The following is a 22,117-nucleotide window of genomic DNA, read 5'->3' as shown; positions in this document are numbered from 1 at the left end:
TACAATGCCTTTATTTCGGAGTAACCGGCCTTCTTGACTTGTTTTCTCCAAAAGGGTTTTCTGAAGATTCACCAGTTGTTCAAATGATTTTCTGTCTTCCTTACTGGCCTCTTTAGAATAATCTTTACCTTTGAATAAGTACATATGGCTTTCTAAGAACATAAAACACAAAGTGAGAAATGTTAAGACATTGAAAGACAGGTTAATGCTATTCAAAGCAATAACTAGGTGAATAAGAGAATAGCCCTTACTCTGAAGGGCAAAGACCAGCTTGTGATGAAGGCATTCCATTTCCTGTTGCACTACACTGATAAGTTTGGGTTCTACATATGTTCACTTTTCAAAGGACAGAGCATTGGCTTAAAACCCTTTCGGGTCTATCCAAGATGATATGGGAATCTCTGCTGGATCCCTCTACCCTGCTGAGTCTCAAATCACTCATTCATTCCACAACTATTCCCAGTGTAAATCTCACTGACTTTTAAGAACCGCTAATAAAATCTCTACTTTTTAATCCCAAACACACTTTTAATACTCTTTTTTCCCTTTTTCTATAATATTAAAAGGAACAAGTAGCAATTCTATGAAAAAATGAAAAAAAAATCACAAAAAAATAATCCCTTGGATTTATAATATTCTTTACAGATCTCACAAAGCATCTTCATGTTTTTTACATCAATCATGTTATAGCTAACCCCACTTATGAAAGGGGAAACTGAGACTCACACAGGGATTAAATGGTTTCAACTCTTTCTGCTACAAAATGAACATGGCAGGTTTTTCTAATTCTAAGATCAATATGTTCTTTTCAGTAGATTAGTGTGTATGGAAAAGTAGAAAAAAGCTTGCAAATAATCATGGCAAAAACAATAAGAACAGTAGTATAATCTTTTTTCTTTCTTTAATTTTTGCAGTGCTGGGGATCAAACCCAGGGACTCACAAATGCTAGGCAAGAGCTCTGACACTGAGTGGCACCCCCAGCCAATAGAATATTCTTAAGTAGCACTTTATGCTATCAGAGCAATTTCACATCTAGTATCACATTTGATTTTTGCAGCTGTGTAAAAGAGTAAAGCAGACATTAATAGCACCATTTTACAGATGAAGACACTAAGGCCCAATGAGGCTAGGTGGTCTGCCAAGATCATGAATCAAGTGATAACCAGGCAAGACTAGTAAACACAGACAGGTAGAATAATAAGTCAAAAGTAAAATGTATGTAATAGCACATGTTACCAAATAATGTATTTTCACAGCATTATGAAATCAGCTACAAGTATGTTTTCCCCAGAGAGTATGAAAGCAAAACATTTTCATTCTCAAGAGATCAACTGCTTCACACTTGTACCCAAATCTAACCAGCCATAATTCTAATTGGCATTTGCTAATTAAATCAGCAGGGGGCTCTCAAAGAGGCACTCTATCAACAAGTAGAAAAAACATAAAGGGCTGAGAAGTTTCAATTATGATCAACATTATGTAGTATCATACTGCATGAAATTCTCAGCTTACCATATAACTGTGCTTTTTAAAAAACTTGGCATTAAAGATAAAGCTACCTTACTTTATACTTAATTGTGAATGGGCTGCTCTAACTACTCCTCTTTCATATTCCTTTGTTATTTTTAACCATGCTTTATGTCTTCACTCTGTTTTGAAGAGGCAGCTGGAGCCCACAGGTCTAGACCCTCATGTGGGTCCTGCCAGAGGAACCATCTACCACAAAGAGAATCAAGACAGTCATCGAAGACAACATTCCAAATTTTAATCCAACTAGAGAATCCAACAGTTAAACTGTCTGCAAAAATGTAATTTTTTGTAGGTAGACTGAGATATATAATTATCTTTCTGAAAACACTGTAATTTTATTTTGTTCTAGTAAATAAAGTCAATCTAGATGAGTATAGAAAAGGGTGGAAACTTGGTACTAAGGTAATCAAATACAACTTAAAAATATGACCACACACATATCTATTTTTTCTCTCACCTGAAACAGCTAAAGGACAATACACAGATTTCTAAAAAGATATGAGGCAATGGTAGATGAAACAGTGCATGAATTCTTTGGAAGATAAAAAGTGGATAAGAAGAGAACAACAGATTCAGAGAGCTGTGGAACCAAAACACTGGTATCTAGCTGGGGCTGACTGCAGGAACCCTTTCAGTCCTCACAGTATGGAGGAACAGAGAGGATCCGCACACTAAACACCAGGAGCACCATGAGCCCTCAGCTCCCTGTCTTTCCAATTTAAACCAACAATTTCACTGTAATGGTATAGGACTCGTCTTAGGATATGATGAGTTGTCCAGTGAAATCTTCAAATCTGGCTGTCTGAAAAGCTCCCCCAGTGCAAAAGCTGGCTTGCTAACCAGTGCTGTTGGCATGAGGCCCAAAGGCCACCCACCTGTTCACAACAGAGCTGCCTGTCAGCTTTGGGGCATTTCACCAGCACCCTGATCAGACAGGACACCAGATGTTTCAGGTAAACTGCTAACAAGAACAAGAGACTCCAAAACAAAATTTTTAAAAAGAAGAGGAAGAAGGAAAAGCAAATGGAGCAAAAAGAGATAATACAGTGGGCAGGGTAACACTTTTTGAAAAGATATAATAAATATCCTCCCTGAGATATATTTTAAAAAGCTACAATAAATGTCCTCGGGGAGGATATTATATCCTTGAAATGGGAATAGGATACGACTAAAACAACAAGCTGAGAAAAGTCCAAGAACTATGTTCTGTAAAATAATGCCAGTTGCCTAGATTTTTAATTCTCCATATATTCCATAAAAACCACACCAGTCAACAAGGATAATCAAACCTCCCCTAATCTAAGCCTACCAAAAAATTAGGAGTCGGGAACTACTATAAACTTCCACTTGAAGGTAAACAGAGAATGAACATCCCAAACCAGCTGAGCTCTGAAGCCCTCACTGGTCTGGGGAGGCAGACGGAATCTGCACAGGAGCAGGACAGTGGAGCTCTAGCAGTGCCAGACAGATAAAGTTCATCCTCCAGAATGAGGTCACCCCAGGAAGGGAGAGCAATGAGGACATCTGAGATTGGTAGTTCAGAGCAGTGGCTGCTTAGGAATTCAAAGGAAGGGCTGGAAGGAGATGCAGTCAGACATCTGGGGGCGCTCTGCTCTCGGGTGATAAAGAGGTAATGCAGACAGCCTTCGACAGTCTATGGCAGGGAGAAAGAGAGAAGCAATGGGAGAAAATTCAGAAGGACAAAACCAAAAGCCTCGCCCAGCCCCTTCCCTACCAGTAAAGGAAGCACCCTACTGAAGCCATTGTGCTTCTCTGTATTGATGGGAGAAAGAACTCTTTTTCTTGGGTGGGGTGGGGTGGGGTGGGGAGGGAGGTACTGGGGATTGAACTCAGGGGCATGAGCCACCGAGCCACACCCCAGCCCTATTTTGTATTTAATAGAGACAGGTTCCCACTGAGTGCCTCACTTTTGCTGAGGCTGGATTTGAACTCATGATCCTCAGCTTCTGGAGTCACCGGGATTACAGGTATGCACCACTGTGCCAGGCTAGAAGGAACTCTTGAATTAAGAAGGTCAGTAAGGGTGAAAAATCTATATAATGAAAATTACAGAACCCTAAAGAAAGAAATCAAAAAAGACCTTAGAAGATAGAAAGATCTACCTTGCTCTTGGATAGGCAGAATTAATATTATCAAAATGACCATACTTCCAAAAGCGCTATACAGATTTAATACAATTCCAACCAAAATCCCAATGATATTCCTCATAGAAATAGAAAAAACAATCACAAAATTCATCTGGAAAAATAAGAGACCCAGAATAGCTAAAGCAATCCTTAGCAGGAAGAGTGAAGCAGGTGGCATCACTATACCAGACCTTAAACTATACTACAGAGCAATAGTAACAAAAACAGCATGGTATTGGCACCAAAACAGACTGGTAGACCAATGGTACAGAACAGAGGACACAGAGACTAACCCACAAAACTACAATTATCTTATATTAGAAAAAGGTACCAAAAACATGCACTAGAGAAAAGATAGCATCTTCAACAAATGGTGCTGGGAGAACTGGAAATCCATATGCAACAAAATGAAATTAAACCCCTATCTCTCACCATGCACAAAACTCAACTCAAAATGGATCAAGGACCTAGGAATAAAACCAGAGACGCTGCGTTTAATAGAAGAAAAAGTAGACCCTAATCTCCATCATGTGGGCTTAGGCTCCAACTTCCTTAATAAGACTCTTTTGGTGCCAGAATTAAAATCAAGAATCAATAAATGGGATGGACTCAAACTAAAAAGTTTCTTCTCAGCAAAAGAAACAAATCTGTGAGGTGAATAGAGAGCCTACATCTTGGGAGCAAATCTTTACCCCTCACACATCAGATAGAGCACTAATCTCTAGGGTATAAAAAGAACCTCAAAAGCTAAACACCAAAAAAACAAATAACCCAATCAATAAATGGGCCAAGGACCTGAACAGACACTTCTCAGAAGATAATATACAATCAGTCAACAAATACATGAAAAAATGTTCATCATTACTAGCAATTAGAGAGATGCAAATCAAAACCACTCTAAGTGTTGCAGTCTGATAGGACTGCAAATTGGTGCAGCCAATATTGAAAGCAGTATGGAGATTACTTGGAAAATTGGGAATGGAACCACCATCTGACCCAGCTGTCCCTCTCCTCCATCTATACCCAAAGGACTTAAAAACAGCATACTACAGGACACAGCTGCATCAATATTTATAGCAGCACAATTCACAATAGCTAAACTGTGGAACCAACTTAGATGCCCTTCAATAGATGAATGGATTAAAAACTGTGGTGTATGTGTGTGTGTGTGTGTGTATGTATACACACACACACACACACATAATGGAATATTACTCAGCAATAAAAGAAAATGAAATCATGGCATTTTCAGGTAAATGAATGGAGTTAGAAAAGATAATGCTAAGTTAGCCAATCCCCCAAAACCAAATGCCGAATATTTTCTTTGATATAAGGAGGCTGATTCATAGTGGGATAGAGAGTGGGAGATGGGAGTAACAACAAGCTCTAGATAGGGCAGAGGGGTTGGAGGGGAAGGGAGGAGGCATGAGATTATTAATGATGGTGGAATGTGATAATTATTATCCAAATTACAGGTATGAATACACGAACTGGGTGTGAATATACTGTGTATACAATCAGAGATATGAAAAATTGTGCTCTATATGTATAATAAGAATTATAATGCATTCTGCTGTCATATATGAATAAAAAAATTTTAAAAAAGATCAGTAAAAACCCTCTCACACCATCCCATATTGACTCCCTGTTGCTGATACAGGAGAACAGACATTTTAAAAATGATCATGAGAAAAAGAAAAAACAAAACAAAACTCCTTTCAAGTCTGAAATTCAAATATTTCAGAACAGAAAATGGACAAAAAGATAAATATTGGGGCTAAGGCTGTAGTTCAGTGGCAGAGTGCTTGCTCAGCATGTGTGAGGCACTGGGCTCGATCCTTAACCACCACATTAAAAAAATAAAATAAGGGCATGCTATCTATCTCCAACTTAAAAAAAAATTCGGGAAAAAAGAAAAAGGAAGACAAAATGATCTCCTACACCTCATGGGTCTTTTTTTTTAATATTTATTTTTTTAGTTGAAGTTGGACACAATGCCTTTATTTTACTTCTGTTTTTATGTGGTGCTGAGGATCGAACCCAGGCCCTTGCATATGCGAGGTGAGTGCTCTACCGCTGAGCCACGACCCCAGCCCCCACCTCATGGGTCTTAAAAGACCTAAAGCACATGACATAGTAAGTACTGTTGATGAACACAATAAATGTCCATAAATATTAGTTGCAATTTAAAAAACATTCTACTATTGAGAAAAGGAATCACTGTGCAAAGCACCATCATAAAGATAGCAGGTTTCACCAAATAAACTCCAAAGAAGATGTCTGCGTCAAGGGAGAAAAGGTTCAAATTTAATCCTTGAGACTGACAGGACCATAAACATTAATATCATTCCTTGGATTCAAAGTCCAGCTTCAAGGGAACAACGATTACTCTGGCAGTTCTTGGACCAGGAAGCCTTAAGAATGTCACAGATGACTACAGGGCTGGGTAGGAAGAGAGGTCCCCGGGGCAGGACACAGGACTTCCCATGGGGACGCATCTCACTCACACCCTAGCTTGAGGTGACGGAGTCATTGGCTCACCTAAGCCCAACTCACTTCCTTCCTCCTGCTCTCTGATCCCTCCTCCAGCTGCAGGCAGGGCACCAGAGGCCCACTGGCCATTTTCTGTCTCTCCCAGGATGGACTCCAGGTCTACCTCCTCCAGGGTGCTCCCCTCAGAAGAGAGCAGTTTATCCAAGCCAAATTTCAGTATTTCACTCAACTTGAATGAAGAAAACGAGAGATCCAGTTAGTTCTCATAACACAGGTGAGGATGTGTGACTCGCTAAGTGTCTAAATGACCCCCTGACGGACTTTCTTCTCTTCCATCACAAATAACACCTGCCAGGCTGTTCTGGAGTTGGATGAGGAATAAGCAGAGAGGTGATGAATGATGATCAGAGATGTTGACTTTGACAATTATTTACAATACCAAAAAAACTTTTTGGCCTCCAATTTTTTTGAGGAGTGGGGGCAGATAAGATGATCCCCAGCATCTTCTCTAGCACTCTCACCAGCATTTTCTACAGGTACTTCCAGTAGTCGAGAGAAGTCAGAGACCCTGCTGGCTACCTTCTTACCTCTCCCACTGCCAAACTAACCCTAAAGAGAAGGTGCCACTGAACACCTCATCTCACCATGAGCTGCCACCTGTCCTTGCCAAGCCACTTTGCTACTACAGTGCTTTACGGTACCCACTTTGGCAAAACCATGACCACCCTGATCACCAGACCCCAAGCCTTTCTCAATTTCAATCTTCCTGGACAGTCCTGGGGCACTCCCCATCCTGCCCTCTTGCTCCCCCTAGAGGACAGACTCAGCCTACTTCCTACGGCTGCAGGAACCAGACTCTTAGATATGTTACCTGGCTTCACTTGCTACCTGCAACTCTCCACCTCCCTAAGTACTCTCTCTTAGGAATTCTGAACCAATTGGGATCCACATCATGGGACTTCATTTTCATTCTGCCCTTTTAGATTTGGTTAGTTATCTCTAGATTGCCTATTCTGTAATTTGGAAACTTCAGCTTGAAAATACCTGAGATGAAAACTATGACAAAAACTAAGCAAAACCACACCTGATATATTTATATTTAACCTTGGTGTACCTATATTTATAACCAAGCCAAATGGCTTTGGCATTTAGTACCCAAAACAGAAGAAAGCCAAGTATTTATGATGAGGCTCAGTCCATACTGGGACCCTTCCCCCTTCCACTCCTTGGACTAAGTCTCCTGGCTTCCCTCGCTACTGCTCACTCACAAAGTGTCTTTAAGGAACTACCCATTTTTTAAATGAAAACCACTTTATTACAGCAACTAAGAGCATGTAGTTGGAAGTTAAAGAGTGCTCGGATTAGAGTCATGAACCTGATGTTTGGAAAATTTCTTAAGATGGAGATAAAGACGTCTATCTCATTTTTTTGTTATTCTTCTTCTGAAACAACTGGAAAAAGTATGCGTCACACATGCTTAGCACACAGTAAGCATTCAATAAGTGCTCACCGCATCTTTATCTGCTCTCTGTTTCTGCTGTGTTCTCCTGGTAAGACAAGGAACCTGCTTTCCTTTTTCAGGCCTTCACTGCTCTATACTGCTTAGATCTGTCAAACCAGAACCACGTCTTTTACTATTAGATTCTTTTAATAACTTAAAAAATGTCCTGCTGTATTTTGAGACAAGGCAGTGAGTTATCACCCTTGTTCTTGGCAACCATAAATAACTCACAGTCTGGTGGCGAGGAAAGAATCAAGACAGAACCAGAATGTGATTTCTTGCCATGGCCTGGGCAGGAAGTCCCACCAAGGTCCTCTCCCACAGCCAATAGTTTGTACTGGCCCAAGGATCTGGTCCCATGGCAAAGTTTGTGCCTGTGCATTTCACAATGATGTGCTAGCAGCCAATGTCACAGGGAAACCCCTGATTGAATGCCTGGAGCTCCCTCCACTGGGGAAGCGTCGAGCATCTGAGAATTCATCTCCTCTAACTCCTGATGCCTGTGCCTTCACAACAGCCCATGATGAGCTCCTCCCCCAAGGTCCTGTGAAGAAGTGTATTTAGACACCTACAGTGTACACGTACCTCTCTCTCAAGCCTTCACCTTCCATTTGAAATTGCCTCTTCAATAGTCTGAAAATAAAATGCACAGCATGCCCGGCCACCATGACAGATGAGCATGCAGAAGACTCAAAACAGAAAAGGCCAAAGACTCCACAGTTACTCTCTAAGATAAACAAAAATCAAGCAAACAAACAAAACCTAGGGTTCTTCTTTCAGGTTCTAGTACCCCCAAATCTGTGACCCTTTCCTGCAGGTCAATGACTCCCTAACAAAAACAGCACCATCCCTGTCTCCAATGCTGATGTGTAAAGATACATATGTGAGAAAATTGACATTTTTAACTCATGCATGGGCTAGTTGTGAATTTGATAATTCTGCTTGTGATACTGTGTAATTTTTCCCCTTTCACATACCTCTTGAATTTTTTGTTTGATAAGCTGATCCTTTTAAGGCCTGGTTTTTCTTGCAAACTTTTCTAATTCCTTTCTCTTCTGAGTCTCCCTCTAACAATAATTTATATTGATTTTTAATACAAACTCTGTTGACTAAAGCCTACATTATTTTCATCTTTCTAATTTCTATCCCTATCTTCCTACTTTCTACTCTCATCTTTCAGGCTTAAAGGCTTAAAGCCATCTTTGAACTTGCTCTCTCTCACTGCCTGCCTCAAAACAAGAGCCAACTCCTGTCATTTCTCTGCAGTTTCCTACAGCAGACCTTCCCACAGCTACTACCTTTTGTCAGACATTTATTACTCTCTTCATGCCTGAATCATGCTAGATACTAGGGGTTGATCTCTCTGCATCTAATCCCTCAAAAGGACCTGGGGTATATTATAATATAGGTTCAATTTTATCTCAAAGGCCTCCTACCAAAAGAGAGCTCTCTAGAATATTCTAAGCCAGCATTTGACTCCCATCTAATTTTTCCATCTTCAAGCAAATTAACTCTAGTGCTTTCACCCCTATGTCCTATGGCATAATTTTGAATTCCTAATCTTGTTCACTCATCTCTGAGTATGGAATGAGTACTGTAAGTCACTACTCAAAGGGTCTGGGATTAAGGAGGAGGTATGGAACTAATCATCACAGATTTAAAAAAAAAGGAAGAAGAAAAAAGAACTTAAAACAAATTCTCTCTGAGGTAACTCGTGGCACACTCATCTTTAGAAGCCATGAAAAGATTAAGCCATGATGTTCAGTTTCATGCTCAAAGTCATATATCCAATAAGGGATAAGATGTGAATTTCAATCCAAGTTAGATGGTTCAAAGCTCATTCTCTTTATTCTATTTTCTCTGCCTTTAAATGCCACCCTCAGTTTTAGCTAGTATGGCACCTTGCATGTAGTTAGGTACTAAATTAGGTGAGAATTAGGCCAATGAAAAAATGTGTAATTTGCAACAATGAGTGGTTAATGCTGGTCCTTTTTATTTGCATTCTCATCCACAGAGAGTGCTGGTTATAAATCATGAGACTCTAAAAAGAACACATTTTACCTGGAGGTCAGTATCAGCCAAAGGTTTCTGGGCTCCCAGAGTAAAATGGCCTCTTTCTATGTTCGTGTTGGTGAGCTGCAGTTTGGAGGCTGCTTTCCTATAAACTATTTCTTCCACGGTGTCTCGGCCAATCAGCCGGATCACTTCCACAGCCCTGTACGGGAGTCAAATGAGAGCAGTGTTATGAGTCTGCAAAGCTGGGGAAAAAAGCATGCCAGGAAGATACACCTAAAAGGAAGCAGAACCAAATGCCACACTCAGGGAACAATGAAAAGGACACTGCTCATTGGGACCTGAGCATTTGTTAGAGAAATCTGGCCTCAACTTCTTTCTGAACTTTTCCCCAAAAGAGTAAGAGGAAGGAAGATGAAGTGACCACTATTGGGCCTACATCTGTAGCCAGGATAACCCCTGGCAGGCATGTTACCTCAAGTCAAAGGGTAGCTGAACACAACTTTGTTTCCTCTTTGTGGTACTGGGAACCCAACCCAGGGGAGCTTTACCATGAAGTTATATCCTAGCCTTAAAAAAAGTTTTGAGACAGGGTTTAGGTAAGTTGCAAGGTTGGCTTTAAACTTGATCTTCCAGCTTGAGTCTCCCATGCTGATAATGATTACAGGCATGTGCACCCACTGGCTTTAACTTCATTTTTAAACTGAATTAGGATCTATCATGAGAAACATGAACTAAATAAATTCTAAGTTTTTTTTCTAATCATTTTGGAATTTAACTGTGCAACAAATTGAGTCTGAACTGATCATGTGACCACTGATCCCCCAACATGACTCTACAAGCCAGCAGCACAATGGGGTTCAAACCCAGTGGTCTCTCAACTCCAACGTGGCACTGTTGTCAGGACTACCCTGTCCACCTTTCTCCCCAATGCACAGCTGCAAGCCAACAGAGCAGAAAGGTGCCAATGTCTAACTCACTCACTTCTTCTGGCCAATTCAGTGAGCTCTGGCAGCTGCCTGCAAGTCATTTTGAGGATTAATATCACTGTCAAAAAAAAAATAACAGTATCTGCTACTGTTAAGTTCATGCCAACTCCACCTAAAAACCATACAAAAAAGGAGCATGATCAGCAACACACAAATAAGGAACTAGAAACACACAAGGGAGGACTGGGTCATCCTGAAAATCTGAAATCAGTCCAACTGACTGGCTTCATCCTTCAAACTGACATTTCTGCCCCCAAATTCAGGTTTTGACCACCCTACAGTGGTCAAAGTGCTACCTCACCTTTCATTGTGTGAACTGGGAAAATTTAATTATCAACTATAACAGAAAGAGAGGTAAGCAAAAGAAAAGAATGCTTAAGTTAATTGCGTGAAGCCATTTAATATTTGTTTGAAAACCTTGATTGGATTTTGCTTCAGTCTGTGAATAAGGACACAAGTTCTTTCAGAAAACAGCTCCAAAAATAAGAGGTCTGGGGGCTGCAGTTATAGCTCAGTGACAGAACACAAGTGATAGAACACGTGAGGCACTGGGTTCCTTCCTCATCACCACATAAAAATAAATGAAATAAAGGTATCATCTGTTATGGTTTAGATGTGGTGTCCTCCAAAAGCTCACATGTGAGACAATGCAAGAAGGTTTGGAGGAGAAATGACTGGAAAATTGCTTTAACCTAATCAGTGAATGAATGCCTAATGGGATTAACTGAGTGGTAACTGGGGCAGGTGGGTGTGGCTGGAGGAAGGGGTTCACCAGGCACATGGGTAAGGGGTATATATTTTGTATCTGGACAGTGGAGTCTCTCTCTCTGCTTTCTGATCACGATGTGAGCTGCTGCCCTCAGTCACACTCTCCTGCCATGATGCTGCCTCCCCTGGAGCTCCAAGGAATGGAGTCGGCCTTCTATGGACTAAGACCTCTGAAACCATGAGCCCTCCAATAAACTTTCCTCCTCCACAGTTGGTTCTGGTCACAGAGGTGAAAAAGCTGACTAAAACAGTGCCCATCTACAACTAAAAATATATCTTAAAACAATGAGAGGTCTGCAGTGGGCAGTACGAAATGCACATGACCACACTTGCAGCTTCAACAAGGTAGGAGGACCTGACGCTAGCTATGAGAAGAGCAGATGATACCTGACTCTGACTGGAGAAAACCTGATAGTGTCTTCCTGTACTGGTTTCCACACTGATCAAAGAAGATGTCGTAAAATCAGTTCAAGACAAGAACACTCAATGCAACAACTCTCTGGTCTTTCTCCAATGGTGCAGGAAAAGGCCAAAAGAGCACTTTGGGTTCAGGAATTTTAAGAAGCAAACCAAAGGCTTCTCTTTGATTAATGTGGAAACTGTACAGAACACACTCCAGCTAGGGTCATTGGAGCTCATTGCTAAAACAAGCCTAAAAGGGCTTGTTCCAAGAACTGAATGAAGGGTTCCTTTCCACAAGGACTACTAACTCCCGTCTGGATGTAAGACAAGCCAGGCAGGAACATTCTCATTGAAGTCTTCCTATAAAATCAAAGTTGGAATAAAGAAATACTAATGATTGAATACGGAGACAGGCTAAGTTATACCCAATAATAAGAGCTACACTTCTACTTTACTACTGCCAAGCACTGCTCACAGCACTTTACATGTGTTGACTCTTTTAACCCTCACAACAACCCTGTGCCCTTGCTAGCACTATTCTCATTTTGCAGATGCTGAAATGGAAACAGCTAGATTCAGGGATTTATTTGAAGTTGCACCACTAGAAGATGAAACAGTCAGGATTCCATCCCGTATTCCAGAATCTGAGGTCATTACTCCTGGGACACAGACAGGGTCTCACAGTGTTGCCCAGGCCAGCCTTGAATTCCTGGGCTCAAGCCATCCTCCTGCCTCAGCCTCCTGAGTAGCTGGGACTATAGGCATGCACTACTGTGCCAGGCTCCAGAACCTTTTTATCCACTGTATGCTAACTATCGAGGCAGTCATCTCATTCGAAAATCTATTTGTGTTCCATAAGAATTATCTTTCTCTTGAGTTAATAGTGGCTAGTGCAGCCCTTGTTCACCAAAGATGATATTTTAAGCTGCATTTAGTTGTTTGGGACATATTCCTAAGCTATCGCTGGCATCTGCCGGCAATATGTGGTAACAACCTCGTGGAAAGCTGGAAGGAAACACTGAATGAAAATGCGGCACATCTATAGCTGCAACATGACGGCACGTATGACAGTCAGTGTGTGGAAAAGGCTAATGTCCAGGATGGCTTCAGCTCCTAGATAATCTACTCTAAGGCCTCCAAGGAGATTAACTAATTTTAGATGTTTCCAACATTTGCTTTCTAAATATGAAAAATGAAATCTTAAACGCATAAATGGAATTCCTCTCCCAACACTGACCATGCCTTTGACCAGATCCTTTGAGCTTCCCCTAAGACTAATCATGAGACAACGGGACTGAATGACAGGGTGTGGTATATGACCTGGGAAGAGACTGGACCAAAGGAATCTGATTGTATCTTATTATTGGCTTTAAGAGAGAGGTAAGACACACACTGGAGAAATGATCTCCTGATACTCAAGGATCATATCTAACACTTCTTTTATAGACCCATATAGTACAAAGCACTTACTAAGTGCTTTCTACATAAGGGTGACCTTTTGTTCCATAAGGACATTAATCTCTCTTTCATCAAGGACACCATTCCTGTTTGTGTTCCTATATCTATTCCATCAGGATTACCATCAAAAAAATAAGATCATGAACTTAGATTATGAATTCAAAATTAATTTAGGGCTTTTTGATTCAGAATGTAAGAAAAATTCCAATTCCCCAAACTAATTTCAAATTATTTAATACTATATGAAAGCAACTGGCAAAACACCACAAGTGTCATTTATTTATGATTAAGTCATATGGACAATACCATAATAATCATAAATAGCTGTCAGTTTCACTCTAGTCACATTTTAAACAACAAATCTTTATTAAACTTTATAACACTCTTCCAGAGGTACTCCTGGAGGAAGGGAAACTAGAAAAGAGATTATCTTATTTTCCAAATTCATGGTTGGGAAGGAGAATAAATCAATGTGAATAAAACTTTCCCTAAAATTAAAAACAAAACAAAACAGGACATTCCCGGTCAGTGGTCTAAGTGGATTAGAATTACTTTCCAACAGGCCCAGGTTTCAGCCTCACTTCTCACGATGACAGCTTTACAGGTTGAACAGAAAAGAGCTCCACACGAGAAGTCCAGTACTAGGCCACGTAAGTGCCTCGATTCTCTCCTTTTCAATACTCCTTGGTAAGAACCTCACCTTTCAGAGAATGAGGGGAAAACGTACCAGTGGTGGGATGCCTGTCTGCTTCCTCAACACCCCTGGGCTTACCTGCCCTGGTGCTCAGGAGAAAAATAAAGATGGGCTGCTGTCCAAAGTTCTTGATGGCCAGGTGTCTCTCTTCGCTTCTCACAGAACCGTCCACATGCTCATAGCTGTAGCCTTTACACAGAGAAGACAACAACCACACACAGGTCCTTACTCTTTGCAAGGACTCTTAGGAAATAAAATAATTGAGTCATTCCTAAGCCAATGCCTATTTGTCCTTTCCAACCCAAGCCTGCCCTACTTTCAATAAAGCCCAAGGGAAAGATCTCAACTGTTTGATAACTTGATCTTGTTTCTTATTTTATGTGGTACTGAGGATTCAAACCAGTGCCTCTCACATGCCAGGTAAGGGCTCTACCACTGAGCCACAACCCCAGTCTGAAAGATCTAAATTTAGGGAAACAATTCATCACTTCACAAAAAAAAAAAAATCACCATAACACACTAGCCTGGGTTTTAAAAACACAGGCACCCAAAGTCTTTGGCATTTGCAGAGTTAATATTTGGTTTTGACTCTTCCCAGGCCACCCTAAATATCCACATGCTGGCAGTTGGTGCCTGCTGAGACACAATCCTGACTTAGGCAAGCAGTAAGACAAGCACTTGGGAGCCTGCCTGATGACCCAGCACCTGCTTTTCAGTGAAGCTCTAGGGCTCTCCACTTGTCACCACGCATCAGGTCAGGAAGGGAAATTGCAATCTCAAGTCATGTTTTGGCACTCGAGATTCCTCAATGTGCCAGTAGCTGAAGTGTCCAGTTACTGCAGTACTTGGGGGGCATCAAGTAGATCTGAGAGACCACTCTCAACTAAACTTTAAAACAGTTATTTCTGAGGCTGATAATCTCCCACAGGCTCAAAAATCAACCTCTGTTCAAGCTTTGTCCCATTATCCCACATCAATTTTATTATATATTAAGCAGAGTTCTCAAGTAACTGCCTACATTCCCTACTGTCACAGAAATAATTGCTCTTACCCTCCCCCTGCTTGATTTGTGGGATCTCCATACTATCAATCTTCATTTTCTTACTAATCCTGAATAAGTACATAACTGCTGAACTGTCGAGAGACGCTGCAAGTGTTTGTCACTGAAACTCGACTCACACATTTTTGAAGCCACTCAACATTTTCACGTCTGCTCCATACCCATCACCTGTATCACCTGGTGAGAATGTGGGTGTTACTTCTGCCCATGCGTCTCTACCCTGCTGTCGATCCTTGCTTCACACACCACTGTCCACTCTCCTCAGCCTTTTCACCTTCTTGTCTTTAACCTTTTCCTCGGTAACCTTCCCACACCCCTTATGATTCTCAGATGATGTAGTGGCCAAGGGGAGTCACCTTTGTAGTCCATATAGTCCTGGAGAATATCCAACATCTGGGTCATCTGAGAGAAGAGTAAGATGCGATGGCCCCTGGCAAGAAGAAGAAAAGGAGAAACTGCCAACTCTAGTAGTGTTTAGGGGGAGTGACCCTCAGGCAAAATCTACCAAAGAGGACAACTTTACACATAAGGGAAATGCTAAAGTAAAAATATCAATGTCCTGTAACTTTCTCAGAAACTCTGAATACTTTATACAAGAAAACAAAGTGCCTCCACATGTAGCGGCATCCCTCAGAGCAGTCCCAGGGCACCTGTCAATTCACCAGGGAGTGTGGAAGCCCTGGCGTAACCAAGGAGCCTCTTTCTGGAATATTACACTTCACTCAATGAAAACAGAAGTTTCATTTCAATAGAAAAATAAATACACATGTGAAGAGTAAAGGCAAAGTTCAAATATGTGTGCACCCGTTCCCCAAGATCCTGAAGAGCTACGGAAGGCTATCTACTGCTATTCCCACTTGGTGGTACAAGTCATTACCATCTAGAAAAGTCGAGAAGCATGTTAGAGAAGCAATCCCCCATGGTACACAAGAAACTTACATATAGAGAGTGAAGAAAGGAAAGGAAAATTCAAAATAATGTAAAAGGAACAAAGTCAAGGTGACTGCCCTTCTTATCAGACATTGTTTTAAATTTGCCTGAACAAATAAGGACAATGCTGTTAAAACAACATTCTTTTTAAGAAACTAAACTTACCTTAAGGCTGCCAGGAGAGTAAGACCAAGAGTTGGGGAGAACATTGGCCAGACTCTAGCCCCAAATTGTTGGGAAAAGCACTGAGTTTGAAGGTGAGTACCTCAATTCTTATCTCTCTCTGCCACTTATTACCTATATGACATTGGGCATGACCTTTCGAGGTCATTAAAAACTTGGACGAAAGGTATCTATAGGTTCTTCTCCATCTCTAACACACACACTTATGGTAGATACGTCAAAGGCCATAAAATACAGTAAGACGTGTAATTATAATTTTTAACAATTTTTTATATTTACGTGTTAGTCATAGTTGAACACAATACCTTTATTTTATTTTTTCAATTTCTTTAGTTGTAGATGGACACAATAACTTTGTTTTATTTATTTATATTCTTGTATGTGGTGCTGAAGATCTAATCTTCTGCCTCACCGTGAGGCGAGTGCTTAGTCACTGAGCTATTTATTTATTTTTGTGTGGTGCTGAGGATTGGACCCAGGGCCTCGCATGTGCTAGCTAGGCAAGCATTCGACCACTGAGCCACAATGCCAGCCCCAAGACATGCAATTATTTAATTTGCAAAAGACTGGGCAATTTTGAAAAATCTGAAGTTTTAGATTAGTTCAGGCCACACCTGGGGCATTCATCCTAAAGGCACAATTCTGAAATTCTTGAGTCTCTGGTCTTTTCCTAGACTCCCCCTTTCCTATGGTGATGAAGATGTACATGCTGGATACCAGGCTGTCTAACACTAACCAAATGTCATCTTCTGATACCCAACTTGCATTTCTGGGAAAGAGTATTCCCCAACTACGCCTTGAGTTTAAATCAAATCCCAAAGATTAACAAGACCCAATGTTTACTCAACCTTTATTATGTGTCAGTTCAACTCAAGGAAGCAGCAGACAATTTTAATAGAAATGCTCCAGGAGTGCTCTCTACCACTGAGCTACGTCTAAACCTACTTATTATTATTTTGAGACAGGGACTGGCTAAATTGCTGAGGCTGGCCTCACACTTGGTGATCATTTTGCCTCATCCTTCAGAGTCAACTGGGACTACAGGTGTGAGTCACCTTGCTGTCTTACTTTTAGATGGAACCAGGGCCTCCTTAGTGTGTCTGTTCCACCACACAGCTATATCTTTAGACAGCCTGATTATGTTAACTTTTTTTCATTTAATTAAGATGTTTTCTGCCAGATTTCTCTGCTCTGTTTTTCTATATAATCGACATTCTATGGAAAGACACATTAAAACTATCTTATTCTTCAAAAAAGAAATGCTCAATGTTGACTCGTCCTTGTGGATGCAACCAACATAGTTGGACCGATGAGGTGAACACACACTGATCAACAAGGTAGCAGAGTAAGGCAGGGCTTGCCAAGTCCTGGACTGGGATCCTAAATGCTGTAGGAATTCAGGAAAGAAAGGATAAAGGTGGAGGAGTAGGGTTGGATGAGATGGAATGGGGGGTGGGTGTACAGTTGCAGAGAAAGTAGGCCTTGAATTCCAGGCTTCTAAAAAAAAGGGAACTTGAATCAGTCTCAAGAATAAGTAAGTTCCTCATTATTCAGGTTTGAACCAGTCACTCCCTAGAGCAGTACATGTCAACCTATTCCAACCTGGAATGCAGGAATGCCAGCAGCTTATCCAGCAGGTGAAATTTCCCTGCTAGCCTCAATCAGGTGGTCTCCAACTTCAAAAGGCTCTGGCTCCACACCTGGAAAGCAGAGAGCCCAATCCTAATTGTGTGCCCTGAGTCAGGGCAAAGTTCTTGAGTAGAAAACCCAATAGGTAGCCCACAGCAAGAGAGCCCAAGCTCTTTCTAATGCAGTAGGCCCTTCAGTCTCACCTATTCAAGGCATTCTGTAATTATTTGCTTAATACCACCTGCAGAGCCTGGCACATCCAAAAAGTCTAATAAATATTTATCTAAGAAACAAACTCACTCTTTAGGAAACTGAGGGAAAGGAAGATGCCAGAGATCAAGAAGATCCACAAAGGAAATTCTAAGGCTCTCACTCTAGATAAGGAATCAAGAAATAGGCTTAGGTGTGTATAAAAGCGATTCTCAAGATACAGGCAGCAGTCAGAATATTATGGAAGATGTCCTTCAAAATCTATGTTCCTAATGCCCCTCCTCCCTTAAAAAAAGTTCTAATGTGCACTTGATTAAAGTTCTGTTAAACTTTTAAACAGCTCATAATGGTACTTGGCAAAGACTCCTTAAAACAAGTACAGCATGTAAGTGACATCGCGTTGTATTACATGAGTATTCACTAGGGTTACTAAATGCAATCTATCTGAGGAGTCAAAAATGTTATGACCTACATGGGGGAATTAATGGGAGTATCTCGGTAAACACATTCATTCAAAGAGTTAGAGAAGCCAGAGTTATTTATAGTATCAGGCCTCAATGCTACAAGCAAGCAGCAAGATTTACACTGACACAATGTCTGTTCATAAACTTTGCAATATATCTGAGTCAAGATATCAAAATTTCTAGATGTTTCTGGATAGTAAGCCATGGACAGTCCAATATAAAAAGGGATTCTGTAAATTTTTGAGAAACAGGGCTGGGAATGTGGGTCACCAGCAGAACGTTTGCCTAGCATGCATGAAGCCCTGGGTCAATCCCCAGCATTTCCAAAAGAAAAAGGAAAAACACTGAGAAACAGATAAGAACACGGAGGAGAAGAGACTAATGAAGGAAGAAAAACAGCGACAACAGATATCAGGCCAAGCAAGGTCAACCTCTGAGCTGACATTAACAAGAACTTACACCAGCAGAATTAAGTAATGTGGAAAAGTCACATCCTATGCATGTGTATTATTTTAAATATAGAGTACCAACTCTTGGGAAGGACTCATAATCAAGGGTCCCTAAAAAGAAGGCAAAGAGGACAGCAGAGATAGAGGATGCCCTACCAGGCAGGGGATAACAATATTTGAAACTAATAAAAATGATTATATCTTCAGTAAAAACTCTAAACACTGCAACTTTTAGGCCAATAAATATTAAATACATAATCCATGTCTAAGATTTTCCTCTAAATTTAAGTGATTTATTATAGGATGAGGACCAAATTTTGATTATCTCAGAAATTAACAAGTGTGGTCTCATGAATGAGCAAACTTTCAGGTCAACAAGGAGAAGGTACTTCACATTTCATTGGCTTCTCAGAAACAAGGGCAGCTCCATGCCACAATGATCTTTCTCATCTACTTTGCCAAATGATACAAGAGATCAAGAGAAGGGAATGCAATCAAGTGTATAATACTAAAAATACAACAGATGAGAGACTGAAGGCAATATGCTGTAAGAAATTGGTCTCTTCATGACTCCATGTGAACGGTAAGTTTCTAAATAGGTAAATTGGGGGAGGCGTAAGGTATATCCAATGCATCTGCAACTGCAGACAGGAGTATAAGATCTTTATTTGTAAAAAAAAAAAAAAAAGAGAAAAATTAAAAGCACTCAATAGAGAGTTGAAACATCTCCAAAAATAAAATGCATTTTATTGGGGTAGGGTCTGACTCATTTGATAACAAGAGAAAGGAATAGTAATTAGCCATATTAAATACTACTTTTGTCATTGCCCTCCAAAACAGGTTTATTTAGCTCTGCAGAAGTCTGACTACAAAAGTTTTAATTTATGAGATGGACATCATTATCCGAAGTACTCGTATGAAGACACGAATGGTGTGACTACTTTGTGTACAACCAGAGATAGGAACAATTGTGCTCTATATGGGTAATGTGAATTGTAATGCATTCTGCTGTCATATATTACAAATTAGAACAAATAATAATAATCATAATGTTTCCATTTAGTTGGCTCTGCATAGACTAGTCTAAGTGGTTTTAAAGGGGAGTTAGAGGGGAGAAGGAATGGTGGACAGATGGGTATAGGATTTCTGAGCCAGGAAACCCGCTCTGCATGATACTATAGGGTGGAAACATGCCATCGCCTGTTGTTCCAACTCACAGGACACGCAACAGCGAGTGAATCCAGCATTATGGACTCTGGTGACACTGAGGTGCCAACGTAGGTTCATTAGTTTTAACATCTCTCTTCAGGGAGAGGCTGAGAATGGGGGAAGCTAGGCTTGTAAAGGGGCAGGGGATATATGGGAACTCTCTGTACCTTCTATTCAATTTTGTTGTAAACCTAACTTACTCTAAAAAATAAAGTCTATTAAAAAAGGAAGGGGTGTGTGTAAAAACGAAGACTATCCTTTGAGTTTACCTCTGAGAGTGTCTTATGCAGCAGAGAGCTTTGGCTTTTCAATATGTGGGCTTCATCCACAACAAGAAAACTCCAGGAGAAGCTATGAGAGAAAATACAAACTTTCAGTTTCGTGTAGCTCAAACATATTTCACAACCACATCTTACTATACAATTATGACGTGTTAGAAAGACTAACAGCCCACTCTGTTAGAAGCATACCTGGCATCGTGACCTTCCTATCTTGAAAGGTTACTACCATGTGCTTTGTTTTCCCCTCAGATGAGAAAGATCTATGCAGAAAGGAGCCAGAGACAGAAATGAAAGGATACATTTATCATATTGTACTATGTACCAGACATTGCGCTTGTGGCTTTATGTGCAATTTAATCCAAAGAATAAGACAAGTAACCATAATTGTGCCAACAAGGACACTAAAACTCTGAAAGGCTAGGTAACTAGGTCAAGATCATAAGGGCAGAGCAGATATTCAAACCCATAAGAAAAATCAAGAGACAGTGATGTCACAGCTAAAGGAGTAGGACTTTAAAATGGGAGAGTGGTGAACAGGATCACGGAGATGTCCACGATGATGTAGCCACTGGACTTGTTAACGTGGAGGTCACTGGAGGCTGCTGCCACAGCATGTTTATAGTATAATATGTCATGAGAGCAATTTCTCAAGAAGTTTCAGTCCTAGAATCATATTTTTAACAGATGCTACTGGTGGAAAGCTGTTAAAAAATCCAAAATATGGAAAAAGATTGGATGATATTCTAGATGCATTAACTTAAAATAGCAAAAAATGAAAATAAACTATCTAATAATAGGTGATAAAATGATAAATAGTAGCTGCAAAATACAATAATGAAAAAGGTATAAATATTGAATATCCTTTTAAAAATGTGAAAATCATGCAAAAGATAATAAAGTGGGCGTTTTAAGACTTTTAAGTTTTTAATTTTATTGGTAAACATTATGGAATCCCACTGCATTATTTTTGCACTTGTAAAACTAAGTGTGTCAAACAAAAAAGTGGGTAAGGAAGGATAATACTTGAAAAATTAAAACAAACGTCTGTGTAAAGGCTGGCCTACAAAAAGGAAGCCTTCTTTCCAATACCACGACAGACACTACAGACACACAGGAAGATAATCAGAAATGATGTTGAAAACTTGTACTCCAATAAAATAGAAAACCTCAAAGGCATCAACAAATTTCTAGAGTCATATGATTTGCCTAAATTGAGTCAGGATGAAATACACAATTTAAACAGATCAATTTCAAATGATGATGGGCTGGAGATGTGGCTCAAGTGGTATCGCGCTCGCCTGGCTTGCATGTGGCCCGGGTTCGATCCTCAGCACCATATACAAACAAAGATGTTGTGTCTGCCGAGAACTGAAAAATATTAAAATTCTCTCCCTCTCTCTTTAAAAAAAAAATTTCAAATGACGAAATAGAAGATACTATCAGAAGTCTACCAACCAAGAAAAGCCAAGGACTGGATGGATACACAGCCAAGTTCTACAAGACCTTTAAAGAAGAACTAATACCAATACTCTTAATTTATTTCAGGAAACAGAAAAAGAGGGAGCACTTCCAAACTCATTTTATGAGGCCAATATCACCCTGATTCCAAAACCAGGCAAAGACATATCAAAAAAAGAAAACTTCAGACGAGTATCTCTAATGAACAAGATACAAAAATTCTCATAAAATTCTGGCAAATGGAATAC

General features: G+C 40.3%; 1 pseudogene; it reads right to left on the bottom strand.

The window, feature by feature from the left end:
- Positions 1–22,117, bottom strand: part of LOC143389737 (chromodomain-helicase-DNA-binding protein 1-like) — a 48,703-nt pseudogene that overhangs the window by 8,469 nt on the left and 18,117 nt on the right.

The sequence above is a fragment of the Callospermophilus lateralis genome, unplaced genomic scaffold (assembly GCF_048772815.1).
Source record: "Callospermophilus lateralis isolate mCalLat2 unplaced genomic scaffold, mCalLat2.hap1 Scaffold_1576, whole genome shotgun sequence".
Classification (NCBI taxonomy): Eukaryota; Metazoa; Chordata; class Mammalia; order Rodentia; family Sciuridae; genus Callospermophilus; species Callospermophilus lateralis.
The sequence above is the reverse complement of the archived record's forward strand: the minus strand, read 5'-3'. Positions and strand labels throughout refer to the sequence as shown.